General features: G+C 31.0%; 1 non-coding gene and 1 pseudogene across 1 annotated transcript; one reads left to right on the forward strand and one right to left on the reverse strand.

Annotated features, from left to right (window-relative positions):
- Positions 1-10,154: 10,154 nt before the first annotated feature.
- On the reverse strand, positions 10,155-11,841 carry LOC124946281 (annotated as a pseudogene).
- Positions 10,667-10,739, forward strand: TRNAK-UUU. The gene has a single exon. It is a non-coding gene; the product is annotated as a tRNA-Lys (tRNA).
- Positions 11,842-19,770: the final 7,929 nt, after the last annotated feature.

Below are 19,770 nucleotides of genomic sequence, written 5' to 3' on the forward strand. Positions count from 1 at the left end.
GCCACACCCATTCCTCTCTGCGGCGGCTTCTTGATCTTCGGCACCACCGTTCTCTTTCCGGTCCATCTAGGGTTAAACCGATCCGATTCTTCGTTGGAACTCGAATTCACCATGGATGAAAGTAAGGGAAGGAGAAAAAGAGACAGAAAGAAAGAGAGAAATAGTGATGTGAAAAGGAAACTCAAGAGGACTTGTATTTATATGGGATATAAATAATAATTTAATTTAATTTTAAAACTCAAAGATTAATCGTTTTATTAATTTGTTCTTATCAAAACATAATCAATTTAGGTAAATTAATTACAAGTCATTAAAAGAATGAAATATCACACTGGATTATCATTGAAACACTGAAATAATGATCTGGTATATGCAAATTTGATGATAGAAAATGTAAATAAAATTTAATAATTTTAATTTTGAAAAGGAAGAAAATCCAATACAAATTGTATTGAATCATTTATTTAGATTTGGTTTATAATTAAAAGTTACTTTATTATAAAATATAATAATTAATTAAGATATTACCAATTCTTAAAAAAAAAACTCTTAACAAATTAAAGTAATTAAATATTAATAAATTAGTTATATTGTTTATAGTAAAGTATTTATTAAATATTTGCATTATAACACTTTAATATTTATCCATAAAAATTTCTCCAATAAATTTAATAATATTTAATTATAATTCATTTAAAGATTATCATAATACAGTTGTCAATGATTAATGTTCTAGATTTTGGCCTCCTCTAGAAATTTTTCTAGAAATTTATCTTGGGGTATTTGAAAACTAGGATGAAAACTTTATTTACAAAATAAAAATAGAGTTTAATATATCATAATTATATATTTTTAAATGAAAAAATATCTAACAATAGAATTATTTATTTAAATTTTTGTTTATAATTAAAAGTTAGATAATTTTAGAATAAAATAATTAATAAATTATTAATATTTGTATAAATAACACAAAACAATTAATAAATTAGTTATAGCTTTTTGGTATATATTTATATATTTCTCATCTTTAACATCTCTCCACAATTTAAAAAGAAAGAGATATTACTCTAAAGGAAATAAAGCTAAATTAAAATGATTTAAAATATATTCTCTTTCACTTTTTAATTAATTTATTTTGATTCAATAAATTTGTCTAGATTCTAGTTTTAAATATCTTTATATTTTATTCACATATGAAAAAAGAAATATGGTCAACAATGTATTTACTAATGAAGTGAGTAGGATTGAGTAAATCTTTTTATCTTTTCTTTTAGATAAATAAATTAAAATAAATCTAAGTCTTTAATATTTTTTTAAAAGGGTAAATTAAATATGTTCATCTCTACCGTTAATGTAAAGATCCATGAAAATTATAACACGAAAAAAATAAAATTAATAAAACAACTCAAGATAGACCCCGCTTCAAGTATCAATCTTTCTAATCTAGATTCTAGTCGAGCTAATGTCCATTTGGATATAAAATCTCTTATATATCGTAATAGACTTTGTAAAAGATTCTATGGGACTCCTTGTCATCCCAAGATTTATTTTCTTTTTTCAATTGTCGTTAGCGTTAACACGCTAACGACAAATTCTTTTTACTTGTAACCATTAGCCGTCATCCATAGTAGTCATCCATATTAGTTTCTCTGTTTCATTTCATGTTTATTGGCTAACAAATCTCTTCCTCATACATATAGATGTCTTTCTTCAAATGGAAGTGCCTCAATAATACAGTTTTTCCCGTTATCACTTTCATGAAGCATGTCTTAATTAGTGTGGATAATAGTTACTCTATGACAAGTGAATGGACAAAATATTTAATATTTTTAATAATATTATGATAATATTAGTAATATATATAATAAATAAATATAACAATTAAATTAACCAAAAAAAATATTATCTTTTCAAAATCACCACCAAATAAAATTATTTATAAAATTTTCAAATAAGTTTATACCACATAATTATCTCCATATATATATATATATATAGCCTTTTTGAAGTGTATTTACTATTCAATCAAACATCATATTCTTAACAAAAACAATAATGAATTCTTTAATAAAATAATTAATAAAAATATCAAAACATTCTCCATTTTTAAGCTTTATTAATTATAAATATTTATATTTATTTTCTTATAAATTTAAATTTATAAATCTTAAAGATATGCATAAAGTAATCATTTAATTAAAAAAACTTGTAAATAATGGATTGATGATTCAAATAACTGGAGATCAAACATGAGATAGAAGAAAGAAGAAAAAGATAATCATGAAAAAAAGACAAGTTGCAGTGGTAAAAGGTACAAGTACTATGGCAAAAGAATTTTTTGGTCTGCTCTGTCAAACAATGGAACTGCTAGAGACCTTATCATTGCACAATTTCTTAGAGCTAGCTTAGGCCTGGTTTGATATAGGATTATTCGAATTAAAAATCTTATTAGTTGAAAAACTATATAATTTGGGATTATTTGATTTAATTATTATTATTATTATATTTTTGTGTTTAATATTTATTTTTTATAAGAATAATTAGTATATTTAATTTAATAATCAAGTAATTAATTATAAGATAAAAGATTACTTAAAAAAAAATCAAAATCAAACAAGTTAATTGGATTTAATTCAAGCAACTACTTTTGTTTGGTTTGGGTTTATTAGAATAAACCTATATTATATAAAATATAAAGATATTTACTGGTAGTAATTTTAAGGACTGAGTATTTTTTTTTTTAATAAAATAATTTAATAATAATATATAATAATAAAATATATATTTTTAAATAGATAATATTTTAATATTTTGTAATTTAATTGATGAGAGATGAATTAAATGATGTTTGATTATTATTAATTTCAAGTTTTTAGTTTTTCACCTGGGTAAAGAAATTAATGTCATTAACGGGACAATGAGATTCATGCACTCCCAGCCGAGGAGGTTAGTTCTTGAATTCACATTGTTAGCAAATTACTCGACATGTGTAAAGAGGAGAAAATTAGGGCACGCCAGCGAAGTAGAACTAGATGGTTAAGAGTCAGAAATAAATTGGAATTATGAAAACAATTGATAATTTTTTTTATCAATTCTCATCATTTAATAAGAGCTGAAACTCTAATTTGATATGTCTTATTCATAAAGTTCTAGGACTATTGATGTGAAGAACTTTAGGCCTATCACTCTTGTTTCGTCTTTTTATAAGTTTGTCATAAAATGTTTGGCCAACATGTTGCGAAGGATGTTAGAGACAGTCATATCTAGTAAATAGATGACGTTTATCAAATGTCGTCAAATCTATGATACCGTATTAATAAAGAATGAGTGCATTGACTCAACTAATTTAAGAGGTAAAAATGTGCTTTTGTCAAGTTAGACTTCGAAAAGCTTATGATAATGTAAATTGATAATTTTTGTTTGATGTAATTGACAAAATGAGAATATGTACAAAATATATTGATTGTGTTAGATTAAGTTAAATAAAGAAAAAAGAAAAATTAATTAAAAGAGAAATAATTAATAAAGGAAAAATGTTTTTAATTGATTAAAATAAATTTAAGTGAATAAGTTTAAATCAATACGAAATAGGTTTAATGATGTGTTCGTGAACAAAACTAAGTTGTGTAAACGTCTATGCGCATGTACAACTCAAGAAGAGCGCGAGTAGACGTCTATCTTCATCAGACGTGTTAGACTAAAGAAGCGCGAGTAAACGTCTCACTTCAATAGACGCTCTGGTCTGAAGAAGTGCGTGTGCAAAGGTCTCACTTCAACAGACGCCCTGGTCTGAAGAAGTGCGCGAGCAGACGTCTCACTTTAACAGACGTCCTGGTCTGAAGAAGTGCGCGAGTAGGCGTCTCACTTTAACAAACGTCCTGGTTTGAAGAAGTGCGCGAGCAAACGTCTCACTTCAATAGTCACCCTGGTCTGATGAAGTGTGCGAGCAGTCGCCTTGCTTCAGCAACAATCTAAAGAAGGGCGAGCAGACGCCTTGCTTCAGTAACCGTCTGAAGAAGCATCTGTCATGGTTATGGAAGCTCTCTAAAAATGATGCATTTTATAGAAAACTTAGGACACATCCATGGAGTGAGTTGTGGGTCAAAGAAGATATCATTTTTCTATATCACATTTGATTTTCATTGATGACACACTGTAAATGGTTCATGCTACCTACATTAATTTTAAACACATTAATGATATTTTATGGTTATTCGGTGCATGTTCCGATCTTCTAGTTAAGCTTAATAAAACATATTTTTCTCATATTGTGTTTCGAATAGAAGAAGAATGAGGTTGGCAAATGTGTTGGGGTTCAGAATTGGTGGTCTTCCATCAACATATCTTGGTATGACATCATGTGCTAAATTACGATCCAAGGTATATTAGGATCCGATTATCACTAAAATGATATATAAACTGTCTAAATGAAAAAGTAAAATAATCTCGAAAGGGGGTTAGCTAATCCTCATCACGAGTGTGTTGTCATATATTCCCACGTATATGATGTCGTTATTCACTATTCTCAAGAGCGTGACGGTGAAAATTGAGAGAATAATGTGTAAATTTCTATGTGGATCTTCTAACTCATTGTTTTGCAATATAGTTAATTAGGATAAGGTTAAATGTTTTAAAGATCAAATGTTTGGATATTCGAGATCTTATTTCCTTTAATAAGGCTCTTTTTTTTTTATCAAAATGGTGTAGTAGATTTGCAACAGAGCTGAATAGTTTTTGGACATCAATAATCAGTTGTAAACATGATCATGATTAGTCTAGTTGGTTCACCAAAATATCTAGTTATCTAGTGGGATATAGAATTTTGTGGGGGGAAATTACTCCATGCTGAAAAGTTATTATGAGTAGTCTAGATTTATTATGGGGATGGTTCTTCGATTTGTTTATGGAACGACATTTGGTGTAGAGTCAAAATCTAGCTACGATGTATCATGAGCTTGCTTCCATTGTTATATGTATAAATGTCATAGTTAATGACATGTTTTATACTAGTCTAGTGGCTTCGCTAGCCGAATTAGATATAAAAGGAGATTAAACATTTTGGAGATTTCGTCCCATAATAGAGTCTTACTTTTGGTAGGACGTGTCCCCGTCTAAACAAGACATTATGCACCGGCAATGTATGAGTAGTTTTCATATGGGGTATTTCTACAAGTTGTTATCTAAGATGATTCCATATCATTTTTATTATTAAAAACTTTGGGGACTCCATCAAAGATCTCATTATTTGGATAGAGCGTTATTCACCGTAGGATTCTTATATATGATATGTGCATAAAAAATGTTATATTATGGCTAGTTTTTTTTAGGAGAACGGTTAAAACTATTTCATTAAATTTCCAAAAGTGGGAGGGTCAAGAATCAAAGCTAGACAAATTTTAGCTATGATTAAATGACGACAATCAAACGAACCTAAAGAACCTGATTAGTAGCAATCAAACATGCAAGAAAAAGAGATTACAAACAAATATTACAAATTGTATCAAATTCTAATTATCCCAATCTGTATTTTTATTTTCATACCAACCTGATGTTTCAACACGTTGTCTTCCTCTTCCCCTTGTCCTTCCTCTTCCTCTTCCCTTTCCTCTTGCAATGAAAGGGAATGAATTGAAGAGGTTGATGAATACTGCATATTCTCATTTTGATTTTTTTCTTTATATGAACCTGTTCTGATTTGATAGAAATAATTATTATTCAGGATTTCCGGCCTCTTCACCTTGTTGTTCTCAACTTGAATTTCGAGATCATTGTCTTTATTTACTTCAACTTCAGCTTTGGAATTCTCAACAACTTTGGTTTCCTCTATATCAACCTTTGAATTATCTTCTTCATCTTGATTAACCTGAGTATCTTCCTATATATTTTCATCAGCAACCACTTCAAGTTGATTTGATTGAGAATCCTCAACTATCTCTTCAACATGATTAGGTTGAGGTTTCACCTCCTTCTTCGTACTACTTTCTTCTTGTACATAATTTTCTTTATCTTCCGTTTCCTGTTCTTTAACCACATTTCTCTCTTTGAAAATAGGCACCTCTATTTCATTTTCCTACATCTTTACTTTCTGCCTTTATGAATTTTCTAATCTTCTTCCTTAGCCAAATCACATTTTGAGCTTGCATGTTGGAAGATATTGCAGAAAGAGTATCTGTCTGGCCTCCACTCATAAGTGATTTCCATGATAGTAGGTTTTCCTTTTCTGTCTATTACGGTCATACTTTTTGGCAGTGTGATTCTAGGATGCACCTCAATGCTAATTCTAGAAAATGATAGGTGCTCTCCACCTTCAGTAATTGGATTTATGTATAATGGTCTACCCAATAAACCTACAAAATGACTAAGTGCTTCAGAATTGTACATATGTACATGTATATTCCAGAGCTTGAACCATATCTGTGCAGTTTCTTTTGGATTACACAATAGGTTCAAGTCTTCAAACCATTTTTTCAATTTCATACAGTTGGATCCTATATATGTATGCCCATTTTCTAGAATTTTCTCCAAATTAGACCCCTTCTTGATTTTTAAGAAAATATAAATCATGGACATTTGCTGAAATATTCTCCAGCCTTTTTCCTTCCCATTGCTTTAATAGTGCATCTTTAGTAATTGGGAAGGATACTATGTTTTTCCTTATGTAGTTTCCCACAAATAAATTTTCTCATCCTTTATACAGTTTTCCTCTACTTCAGTAGGCAATTTAAATTCGAATGGAGAATTCAATACCTTCACTTTTATCTGTGTATTTCCCAATTAGATTTTCCCTTTATAGACATGATCTTCTAACTTTTTTGCATTGTTGTTCTTACAGACTTCATTAGTTTTCTATGTCGAGTTACTCCTGATAGTATATGACTTAGATTTGGGAGTCTTCATCAGCTCCTTCATTGTACCAACTGACCATTGAACAATTTCTTCATATTCTTCTTTTTTCAGCAGATTACAGTCTTGAAGATAGTGGATGTTGAGTTGAATTGTAATCTGTTGTGTTTTCTCCTTATTGATGACAATTTCTCCCATTTTGGCATGCACAAGGAGCTTTGTAATCTAATTCTTGAGCCCAAACATATTAGCTCTTTCATTATAGCGTATCTTCCAAACTCTTTCATTATTCCCCTATTTTTCTGCATCATTTTCAACATGAATTTTCCCAATAGCAGTTGGAGCAGATTGCTTACTTGTGTTGGTATCATGTTGTTCTTTGATAACTTCTTCAGCAATTCTTTCAATTTCCTTGACGTCTTCTTTCTTGATTCCTTCCAGCACAAAATCTCTAACTTCTTTAGATTTATTACTTTTATTTTTTCTCTTCCCCGTGATGGCAGAAATAAAGAAAATGAATAAAGTAATTGCAGAAAACCTATTAAATGATCACATATAAACCGCAATCGAAGGCAAATTCCAGCGATGTTTACTAATGCACAAGAAATCCTAGACTAGAGAAACTTAATGGCTCACTTATGACGCAAGACAATATCGTGTCGTCCGTGCAGATCGGGCTGTGCCGCCTGTGTCAATCGTGTCGTTCGTGCCGATCGCGCTTTCTTTGATAAATGGTGATTTTGGTGCCGATTTATTGATTTCCGACTCAAGACAATACTGTATCACTTGTGACAATCGTGTTGTATGTGCCTATTGTGTCGCCGTGCTGATATGCCGTGATGTGCCGCTTGTGCCGATCACGCTTCCTTAAAAATCTCTAGAGTTTTTTTCTCTCTTTCTAGGGTCTTTTTGTATATTATGGCTAGTTGTATGTGTCACGATAATGTTGAATCGGCAACTCACTAACTTTTGCATTGTCGATGAGTATCGAGTATTTAGAGTATTTTGTGGAGTATTACTGAGTTTCATTGGGTGATACCTGAGTTTTTGGGTAATTGTTGAAAAGTTTGGATTGATGCAGCTGATATGGTAGACTTACATATTTTAGTTATTATTCCAATTATTTTTTGGTGGACTATCTGGTTGGAGAGAAATCGTCGAATTTTCAATAATCGTAGTCGTCTAATGCGTATCATTCATAATGCTAACGTTTTCTGAGATTCGTTTTGGGAAGTCAGTAGAGTCTGTCGGAGAAGTTAATCGTTCTTCTCGAAAATTTACAAGACGATAACTTATTTATTAACATTTTTTCTTATTTTTTTATTTTTTATTTCATTTATGATTTGCAGTTTTGCTTAAAAGATTTTTTTTACCTTTTTAAAAAAAACTTTGTTTCTAATTTAAATTATAAAAAAAATAAATAATTTGATAAAAAAATATTTAAATTATAATAAAAAAAGTATATTTTTTAATTTTTTTTATTAACAATTTAACTAACAAAAAAATAAAATAAAAAATATTGAGCTACTCAAGTCATTAATCACTAATCAAATCATCGCTAATATTATGAACTAAAATAATAACATACTAATTATATATTCTTTTAAAATTGAGACAAAAAAATATTCAATATTATTTTATTTTAAAGTACATGCATATGATCTTATATATATATTAAATTAGTATTTTAGTTATGCAATTCAAATAATTTATTTTTCATTAAATATGACGTTTTTCTTTAAATTAATATATATATATATATATATATATATATATATATATATATAGTTTTTAGTTAATTTTTAATATAATAAATTACTATTATTATTTTTAACTGGGACTTTTTCATTTGTGCATATTTGAGATGGAGAATTCACTTTTAATAAATGATTGATGATATTATAATAATTTAAGTAATTGAATTACATCCAAATATTTCACTACAAAGCCCACACTTACAAATAAATGTGTTCTTTTTACTTGTGTTATTGTTTAGGTGGTCACTATAGATGAAAAAATTGAGTCATTAATAATATGAATCTTCTTAATCAATTAATATCCTAAGGTGATCAAAAGGAAATATCCACACACAGGAAAAAGGATAAAAGCCATGTGATGAACTTCAGAAAACAATAAAGTCAAACTAACTTTTTATTTGTAATAATTATTTAGTAAACAAATTAATGCTTCCCATGAATTTTTGTACAATTTTCATTTGAACCTTCTTTTCTTTTAACCTACTTCAATAGTTGAAGGTATAGAAGTTAGGATGACATAAGATAAATCATGGCGAAAAATGAGTTTATCATTCTAATTTTACTTTCATTTTTTTTTTACTATAATCTTTATTTTGTAATAGGGCGAATTGGGATAAAGAATGCGTTTATCATCCCTATTTTACTTTGGAATTAATTTTACTACAATCTTTGCACCGTTTAATTTCGGAGAATCCGCTTGGACACTGTTAACCAGGTATACCATGTCTTTAAAAAAATAATCAATTATACCATATTCTCTAAAAAAAAATTAATAAAATTATATAATTTTTTTTAATATTATATATATTATATTATTTTGAAATTTTATATTATTATAAAAAATAAACTTCATTTTTTTTTATAAAACACAAAAAATAAATAAATATGTGGGTGATGTTATATATTTAAGTGCTTATTAATTTTAGAGATAGAATCTTGGTGAAATTGTGGACGAAGTCAGGACGAGGACACAAATATCATCCCGCATTATCCCCAGATAATTACCGTTAAAATCGAGAGAAAATCGTCCCTAACGAAACAATTCATATTGAAACTGCGAAACTAATTATAATTGTCATCCTGAGTAAGAGCCATTAAAGATCTCAAATTTAATTTTCAATGAAACCACCATATTTGAAAACAATTTCTACTCTATATATATCTATATTTTTTTATCAGAATGATAAATCAGAAACATGTAATCAAAACAATTTCCTTCTTTTTATCATTCAAATAATCAAAACAATAAAATAAATATTTTATTTTATAATTTTGTTAGTCTCTTCTTGTCCCGTGAGCTTGTTTGTTATTGGATTTGTTTTTAAGATTTTATTCATAATTTAATATTTTTTTTCTTGTTTCTTCTTATTTATCACGTCACTTATTTATCAATTAAGATATTAAAATATGTCGTATTGGTTCCACGTGAGAAATGATATTGACGTTATGTCTCTAATGCCTGTTAAAAATAATCACTACTTCCTTATTTTGGTTGTGAATTGATTAGCGAACTTCATCTTTAAATTAACTCTTGTTACTGCAAATCTTGCAGTTTTATATGATATATTTAGAGTTGCTACAGCCTAGAGCGGCGAAGAACAAATATAATTTGTTACAAAAGTCGGCTAACGGGGTATTCCCACGTATGAGAACATAGTAATGGAGAAGGTAATAGCCAAAATAGGATTCGTTATGGCTAGAGCGCCCAAATCCGCTATATATTTGACACGGGTTTGCCGTAATACTGAAACTATGGTGGATACATCTATCGTCATTGATGCATAAATAAAGAGATCAATTAGTAGTGATTGAATTCCTTCTATGGTTTCACATGAGAAATAATACGAATATAACCTACATGTCCAATAGAACTATGAGTTAAAAGTCTTTCCACTTTCGTTTGGGCCATGGCGGTCAGTGCTCCTAAGATCATAGAAGCAATGCTGCAGAAAAAGAAGATTTTTTGCAATGTAGCTCCATAGGAATCATAAATAGAAAGACGTGAAATATTAACAGAAATAGATATTTTAGGCGCAATAGAAAGGAATGTTGTAATCGGGGTTCGCGGGTGTATAGCTCAGTTGGTAGAGTATTAGGCTTTTAACCTAGTGATCGTAGGATCAAGTCCTGCTATACCCAAACCTAACTTAGACTGACGGTAGTATGAGCTCTCTTCTTTGATCAGTCTTTTTTCTTCGGCTACTTCGCCTAACAAGGGAACTGAGGAAGAGTCTAAAAGTAGCTCGGTTATAGATGGGACATTTATTTCGTTTAGGGAAGCGGATTAACAAGACAGAAAAAGGTCGCTCCATTGGAGGATTTTATTCTTTGTGAATATGTACCCAGGCCCTATACACACCGCCCGTTGGCCTAGTAGTTCCGAAATGAAAGAAAATAAGATAAGGTTTACTTACAACTGTGTGACAATAAGAAACATATACAACAAATGTCATACATCTAAAACTATGTATAATACTTACGATCACTCTAGCATGTGCGCACATGTAGAAGTCCTTCTTTCTTGGATGACAAATTTTGTTGTCTATCACATGTTTAACAAGAAAAATAATAATCTAGTGTGCTGCATTTTTTTCTTTTTGTGAATCTAAAGGTGACAAGAGGAACATTTTCAGGAGATCCAGGAAAAACTTAGTATGATGATGATTTTGCGCAACAATGACAACAAACTTTGGAGACTCATTCTCGTCAATAGAGTCAAATAAAATGACTGGACGTGAACTGTATCATGCAAGCGCACTAACAAATATTTTCAACACAAAATGAAACTCAAACCTCAATGATTTATTCGAGCTCAACATGTTGGACTTTGTTGAACTGAGACTCACTCACACCGTCCCTGTAAAAAGTGATAGCATAAGGGTAAACAAATAAAACAAGAAATTCAGGCCGAACCATGAACTAAAATAAAACAATGTTTAGAGCTGAATCTCTTGTGCTCGTTATTAAAACAATCGACCACATAAGCATATCGATCTTACCTTCATATTCTAATTTGCTTAGGCTTCCTCTTCCCTGAGCTTGAATAGAAAGAAAATAGAAGCTGAGTACATGGTAAAAAGAGTTCATATTCAGCTCTTGCGCTCGACCACAGGGAGAGGATCTTAAGCTCACACCAGACCGCGACCTCCTCTAAGTAGGCCTTTTGGGCAGAGGGGTGTATGTATCGATGCCTTTCTTTACAAGAAGAGCCTTGAAGAGCAGAAAGAAGATCACTGATCATATATTTTCTTACATATTTGATTCCCCGGGTCTTGGTAGGAAGGAAACTAAGTATAGGCCTTGTCTTTAGCAGCAAAATCCTTCATTGACTAAACAATTATTTGGTTATGCCATTTTGGGTTTTGCTCTAACAGAAGCGATTGCATTGTTTGCCCAATGATGGACTTTTTGATCTTATTCGTATTCCGACAAAATGCTATTGATTCTAGAAGGACTCCAGAGGCATCTTCCATTCATATCGATTTGGGTTTTTCCGCACCATATTTTGATCTGCCTCTTCAATGGTTCTTGTTGGCAATTAGTTTGATTCAACAGTGACAAAAGGTTATCATCTTCTATCGTTGAATCTGTTTGCTTAACGAAATGTTCTTTCTAGGTTTTTTGAGAAGGGACGCCATATGTACACGAGTCGAGTCCTAGTCGTTGCGGTACGTTTCTCGGCTTCGCTTGTGCTATTTGCATTTTTGATTGGTTCCATCCATCCCCGATTCTAATGAATCGAGTATTCTGGGGTCAGTAAAGTGGTTCCGGTTTTCGGTCGGTTCTCGTTCACCTGCCCCCTCATAATCCATTAGTGGGCGGGGTGGTAAACTTAGGGGATGCCCGCCTCCTCTTCAGACGTGTCCTCGACAACCTAGCGGGAGTGCTTGGTTGCTGAGCTTTCCTTTTCCTCAACCAATTTGGTTGTGTCAGTCGGTTTAACATTTTGTTATGAGCGGGCTAGACAAAGAAAGTAATCCATATAAAATAAAATAACATTTTTATTAATAACAATAATTTATCAAATAATAATTTATTTGATTTGCAACCCCTTATCTTACGAATAATATAAAATTTATGAATCTAATGGATACGATATTAATCCTCAAAATAATTTAATTTTTAATTTTTGTACCGTGATCCCGTATATAAATAAAAAAACATTTTTGTAAGTTCGGGATTTATTTATTTAAAAATATAAATTAGTGATCGAAAATAGTGTCTACACAACTCTAAACGTATTAAACATCAATTGTTACCCATTCAAATAATATGAATATTTTTATTGTAATATAGGAAACTAATTAACTTACATTTAACGCATTCTAACATTGATTTAAAAAAAATTCTTAATAAATTTAAGAAATAAAAAATATTTAAAAGTAAGTATGAAATTTTGGTGATACTTTTTAAGGGCAGACACATGTGGATTCTGGGTTTCTGAGGAAGCAGATTTCGCTCTGCATGGAATAATTCATAGGGATTTGTGCCCAACCGTTCTCTCTCATACTGCATTCTCTCTCACACATACACATTTGATTTCATCCACCGCATCAAATAACAGAATTTTATTTTGGCATAAATATTAGAATTTATTTACGAAGTGAGATATTTTGGCATCAAATATCAGAATTTATATACGAGGAGATAGGAAGAGAATGTGAAAGGAAATGAAGTGATATACGAGGAGAGATAGGAGGGGAATGTTTGAAGAAATGACTTGAAATTACTTCATTAATTGAAAAAATGAAAAAGTATAAGAAACGAAATAAGAAACAAATTATTTAATTTTTTCGACCAATCAGATTACGCTAGTCATTCCTTTTCTTATTGAGAAATTTGATGAAATGACACTAAAGATCACCTTATTTGTTATGAGTGTCAGCGCATAAAATTAAATGCACTGGTGACACTTTTCTTTTTCTTTCGGACGATTTTGCCCATGTCGCGAGACGTTCACAATCGCAAAACGCAACTGGCATTCGCGAGACGCATTTTTTTCTTATTTTTTTAAAAAAAAAATCGTCTCGCGATTGCCGGTTGCGTCTCGCAACGGAAACATTTTCGTCCAATAAAAAAGAAAAGTGTCACCAGCGCATTTGATTTTATGCGCTGACACTTATAACAAATAAGGTAATTTTTAGTGTCATTTCATCAAATTTCTCTTCCTATTACCTCCCAACCATATCTCTTTATATATGTTGCCAAAAATTTTCTAAGATTTTTTTGGTTGGTATTTAAAAAACAAACTTTATAATATAGAAAAGAACATTAATACTTGTTTTAATTGAGATTCATAGTTTAATGATAGAATATAAAAACTCATGTATATAAGAAGATAAACTCGATTCAAACATTCGTAAGTAGATCAATGTAATTTGAGACTCAATTAGTGTAAGACTAAACCAAAAAACATATCGGATTATTATTGAGGCCATGACTTTTGGATTTCCTAGATAGTTTTATTTGAATACCTATAAAAATTACAGACAAATTTTAGGCGGTACTTTTCCAATATACTGTAAATAATAGATAAGATTCAAATTTTCTTTCTTCCTTTTGAAGGATGTTTTTTGGACAGTTAACATTGAAATATTGTTGGCCAACCTTTTTTTTTAATAATATCTACATAAATTGGGATATTGAATATAAGATTTCTTAGGTGAATCCTTCACATTTGAAAATCTAATATGCATTGATGTTTTTTTTTATACCTACTTCAATTGTGTTATTTTTATTTATTTAATTTTTTTTGAATGAAGAAGAACTAGCATGACACCCCACAATTATGTCCCGCTTAAACTCAAAGTGTTTCAAGATGGAATCGAACCCGTGACCTTTTAGTCTTTTAACCAGTGACCTTTTAGTCTTTTAAGCCGACTACCTTACTGGGTTACTTCAATTGGGTTATTCATGGAGAAGACAATATATATTCAAGTGTCAACTTAATTAATTAAGGCCATATATTGGGTTTATTAGGTTATTTCCAAATGGGCCTTAAGCTTAATTTCCCTAGGTGAGAAAAAACTTGTAAATCTAACTCTGAAGTGGGATATTATATTAAAAAATTATAGTTTTTTTTACTAATGTATAACAAAAATTCAAAACCAAAAATAAAACAAGATCAAACAAGCTCTTAGAAAATGACAGTTTTTACACCCTGTGAGTGTGGACCAGAGACCATAATGTACCGTTGCCTTTGCACAAAGTACTGTTTATGTAATATTTTTGTTGGATGTCTGTTGTGGACATGAGTAAAGAAAAAGAAATAACAACTTTCCCAAAATAAAATTATTTAAAACTAATTAGTAAGTCCTAGCTAGATTGATTCCAATATTATTTAATTAACATAATTATAGTTGGGAGGGTAATAGTGTATTTATTAAGAGAAATGAGAAGGAGAATAAATTTGAGAGAATAAAATGATGCAATTTGATTGGTTGATAAAAAAAAAAATTATCTCTACTCTTCTCATATTTTTTTCTCAATTTCTCTCCTTTATCACTTCTTATCTATTCAACTATTTAAATTTGATTCCATTTTTTTAAATGTGTTCGTAGTTGAACTCATTAAGTTAGGTCTTCTAATTTTGGGACATACATGCATGTTAATTAATCATATCAATTACCCTTGTCCAAATTTGTGTAATGCTTTATTTTATTCTTTATAAAATTTGTTCATTTTCAGCGATAACTAAAAAAAAAGATAAAGTTATGATTCAAATATTCTCTCAAAGTTAATTTGTTCAACCAAAAACATACGTTATATAATCAACAAAAGTGACAAATTAAAATAGACACACTCAATTGTTAACAACCGAGCTACAAAACATCAAAATTATTTATTTCCACTAGTAAAAAAGGATCTTTACCGACAAAATTTACCGAGAGTTATAGAAAACTCTCGGTAAAGATACCGAGGGAAGAAAACTTCCGTTAATAAAAAAGATTTCGAGAGGTGTGTAAAACTTTCGGTGATATGAGGATTTACCGAAAGTTGTCTAATAAACCTTTGGTTTTGACCTTTCCAAAAAAACCAAAAATAATTCTAAGTGTTGGAAATTGGGTAATTGCGAAGGTTTATTAGAAAACCTTCGGTTTTTAAATTTCCTCAAATTGGTAATAGCGAAGGTTTTCTAATAAACTTTCGGTTTTGACCATTCCCAAAAAAAATTAAAAATAATTTCTAAGTGTTGGGAAGGGTCAAAATCGAAGGTTTATTAAAAAACCTTCGGTTTTAACTTTTCACAAATTGGTAATTGCGAAGATTTTCTAATAAACTTTCGGTTTTGACCCTTCCCAAAAAAAATTAAAAATAAATCTAAGTGTTAGGAAGGGGTAATTACGAAGGTTTATTAGAAAATCTTCAGTTTTAACTTTTTCCCAAATTGGTAATTGCGAAGGTTTATTGGAAAACCTTTAATTTTCTCTATTTTAAAATAATTGGAAGGGTTAAAACCGAAAGTTATATGAAAACTTTCGGTAATGACATTTTTAAATAATGGTTCCAAACAATGTTACATGTGTCACAAACGCTTCCTTCCACCAAAGCACAAATACAGAATGGATAAAGAGTTGTTTGATGATCGAACAGATTATAGAGAGTCCTCTAAATTGTTAATAGGGCAAGAAAGTTACGAGCAAACACGACACCTAGAAGACACAATTCTTACTACGGATCAGAACAATAAAACCAAGATATATCATGAAATATGGGGAGACAATTGGAACAAACTTAGCATTTTCTTCCATTTTCCTTATTGGAAATCACTATTATTGAGACATAATTTGGGTGTGATGCGTATTGAGAAAAATATTTGTGATAGCGTATTGAGAACAATAATGAATGTGAAAGAGAAGACTAAGGATAGTCCTAAAGTCCGTAAAGACTTACAACTCTTAGGCATAAAACAATAGTTACATCCTATAAATGATGAAGGAGTGGTTCATTATCCATAAGCGCCTTTCACTTTGACCTCTGATCATAAAAAAACGTCTTTGTAAATTCTTGAAAGATATTAAGATGTCTGATGGTTTTTGCTCAAATATCAGAGGTTGTGTAAATTTGGAAGAGAAAAAGATTACGTGATTAAAGAGTCATGATTGTCACATTTTATTGGAATATCTTATTCCTTTATCAACCCGTGGATTACTTCCAGATAATGTGTATGATGCTATAATAAATTTGTCTTGGTTCTTTCGGTTGTTGTGCTCCAAAGAGTTGATTGCAGCGGTCATCGAATAATTGTACATGGATATTATATTGACACTTTGCAAATTTGAAATGATTTTTCCATCGTCAATCTTCGACATCATGATGCATCTCTCGGTTCACTTGTCATTTAAGGCTTTGCTTGGGGGACCTGTCCAGTATTGATGGATGTATTCTTTTGAACATTACATGGGTACAATGAAAAGATATTTGCGGAATAAAACCACCCCGAAGCCTCAATAAGCGAGAGTTATCTTGTAAATGAGAGTATTAGTTTATGCGTCAGGTATATAGAGGAAGAAGACCAAAAACATGCACAAACTGAAATTTTGGGCATTACAATATTTTTATTGTTGGAAGACCTATCCAACGAAAAAATATACAACTTGGATTATAGCGATCGAGTGACAGCTCATTCTTACATTTTGAAAAATTGTCCCGAAGTAGAACCTTTTTACATGTAAGATTCAATATTTTGTTGTTATAGTACGTCTTATTAATTAACATTAAAGAGTTTGTTATTTAATATTCGATCTATTTACAACGATTATATGCAGTATTGCAATAACAATGAGTCACATGGAGAAATGTATGCCACCTATTTTAAGCATAGAGTGAGTAGATTCAAAACCATATTTCTAATAACTTTAAATTTATTTTAACGACTAAATTTCAGGAATGTATATATATAGGTCGCTCAATTAGCAAAAAATAACGACATATCAAGAGACCTCAAGATCTTAGGCGAAGGTCCAATTATGTACTCATGTATGTATGTTTGGTGTAAAGTAAACAGATACAATTTCTGTACAGAAAAACACGACGAAGGTTTGACCACTCAAAATAGTGGAGTGATTGTTGAAGGGTACAACGGGTCAGATACTATGTCATACTACGGAGTTTTAACGGATATAGTACAAGTACAATACTTTTCTCACAAACAAGTTATCTTATTCAAGTGTAAGTGGTTTGATACACACTCGGGGGAACTAGGAGTGAAAGTGGATATATCTGGCTTCGTAAGTATAAATGTAAACCGAATTTTGAAAACTCAAAGTGAGGACCCGTATATATTGGCGAGTCAAACAAAACAAGTATTCTACGTCCCTGATATGTCAGCATGACCCGGTTGGAAGATTGTGAAAAAAATAAATCAACGGTTTATGAATATATAGTTCAGATTAATTAGGTATATTTATGTTTTTACTTTATATTCATTCTTATTACTACTTTATTTCAATTATTCTCCCATTTATTAATGGTATGAGTTAGGATGTCTGAAGGTCCTGAAGAAACTTGGATGAGTATGAGGAAAACACCCAGAAAACTGTCTAGGCCATACCAAATCCTACTTGCACAGGCAGATCTCCTAAGGATCTGAGGAGAGTCTTCTAGAGACGCACCATTAGCCGTTGACCCGTTAGTTACTGCTGCCCAGCACATGATACACATGACGAGGATGTTGAGGCTGAAGAGTTTATTGAGAGTACGTTTGCCTTAATGGGGATGACGAGGAGGACCACGAGGAGGCTCACGAGGAGGATGCGAGGAGGATCATGAGCACCATTCAACTCTCAACCCATCATCGACAGGTAACATGTTTACACTTAGTTATTGTTTGTATTGATTTACATCTAATTATAAATTTGATAATTTTGAAGAATCTTCCGCCCACAAGAGACATGGGTTAAGAATATCGCGCTATCTAGGAGGCCACCGGAGACAAAGATTGCTCTGACTTTTAGAGAGGTAGATGAGAGGCCCGGTGGCGGCGATGAAAGAAAAATGTGGTCTAAACATTTGGGGTCGGTTGTACGGGACGCTCAGCCGTCTCACACCGTCTCCTGAAGTGGAAGACATTAAGTGTTGACCAATTGGATTCACTTTGGCTTGCTATGACGGTAATAATTACTTAATTATACATTAATCATTCAATACTTTTTTATAACATTTGAATGATTTATTTTTTAAGATCCGTTCGAGTGTACTAATGGTTCTATTGATCAATATCGAGTGACCGGATTGGCACACGCCAAACAAATATGGGATAGGTGGTACTCTGATTTGAACATAGATTATATCCGAATTCATGAAGGAGACGAGGCGGTGGTACTCAAAATCTCCCACAAGACTACGATCGAGATGATTGAGATTCGTGTGTCGAAACCATTATTTCATTGATAAATTTAAGGTACGGTTTCATAATTTAAATTAAATCTGATATCAATTATTCTAACTTCATTTTTTTATTTCAAATACAGAAAAACAGTCGTACCAATGTTGTTAACAAGAATAAGCTGAAATTCCCACATCATACTGGAAGTAGACCGTTTTCTCAAGTGGAGGAAGACTTGGTATGTACATTAATCATTATTTTTAATAACTTAATATAAAGAATGTTATTAATTTTATAAATCATTTATTTCAACAGACGCTTGAAATAGGACGAACTCCCTCCGCGTTGAAGTATTCAAAAAGACCCGTACCCCAAAACCTATGAAAGAAAACTCAACCCCCATTCCAGACGAAAGAGCGCAAGAGAAAATTGTAAGTTAATTGAATTTAAATAAATTACATAAATTTATCTTATTATTATATAAATGAAAATGTATTTCAAATGTGCATGCGGAGATGGAGGAGGTAAGAAGCAATGAACCGAATATATATGACTTCGACGTGAAGGAGAGAGTGTTTGGACGCTAAAAGTATGGGATAGTAATCGGTATGGGATCAGAAGTCCGGACCACACACTTTCAAGAGGATCATCGAAGTGGCAACAATTCACAATGATCCACTAATCATTTGTTTGAGGAGAATGAAAGATTAAAGGAAGAACAGAAAACGATGGCGATGAAAGTGAAGGAATTGGAAAAGAGGGATGCAAAAAGAGCTCTAACGATTAATGAAATGCAAGCGGAAAAGATAGAAATGAGGACAAGAATGGAGAAATATGAACAAA

This window comes from Impatiens glandulifera, chromosome 7 (genome assembly GCF_907164915.1).
Source record: "Impatiens glandulifera chromosome 7, dImpGla2.1, whole genome shotgun sequence".
NCBI lineage: Eukaryota > Viridiplantae > Streptophyta > Magnoliopsida > Ericales > Balsaminaceae > Impatiens > Impatiens glandulifera.